Below are 312 nucleotides of genomic sequence, written 5' to 3' on the forward strand. Positions count from 1 at the left end.
CTAGGCCAGTGAAGTCAAGAGGCGAGAGAACTTAATCCTTACTGCATCGCTTGGTTTCCGGCATAACTCAGATTGTCGACACAATTGGGACACTATTTCCTCGACTGAAGTTAAGGATTTTGCTACGAATCTTTTTAAAGGGAAACAAGATTACACTTTTTTCAGTTTATATTATTAACCTGTATGTTTTTTGGATAAGGTCTGTGATAGTTTAATACTGAATTAACAGGAAGATACTTGAGAAGAGGATTCTGCAACTTTCGTAAAGGGAACTGATCTGATCCCATCGGTTCAAGCAATAACACGAGTCAA

At 38.1% G+C, this 312-nt stretch overlaps 1 protein-coding gene across 1 annotated transcript in view; it reads left to right on the forward strand.

Moving 5' to 3' along the window:
• LOC119591041 (G-protein coupled receptor 54-like) overlaps positions 1-312 on the forward strand; it is a 58154-nt gene that overhangs the window by 1030 nt on the left and 56812 nt on the right. The window lies entirely within an intron of this gene.

The sequence above is a fragment of the Penaeus monodon genome, chromosome 28, assembly GCF_015228065.2.
Source record: "Penaeus monodon isolate SGIC_2016 chromosome 28, NSTDA_Pmon_1, whole genome shotgun sequence".
Taxonomy (NCBI): Eukaryota; Metazoa; Arthropoda; class Malacostraca; order Decapoda; family Penaeidae; genus Penaeus; species Penaeus monodon.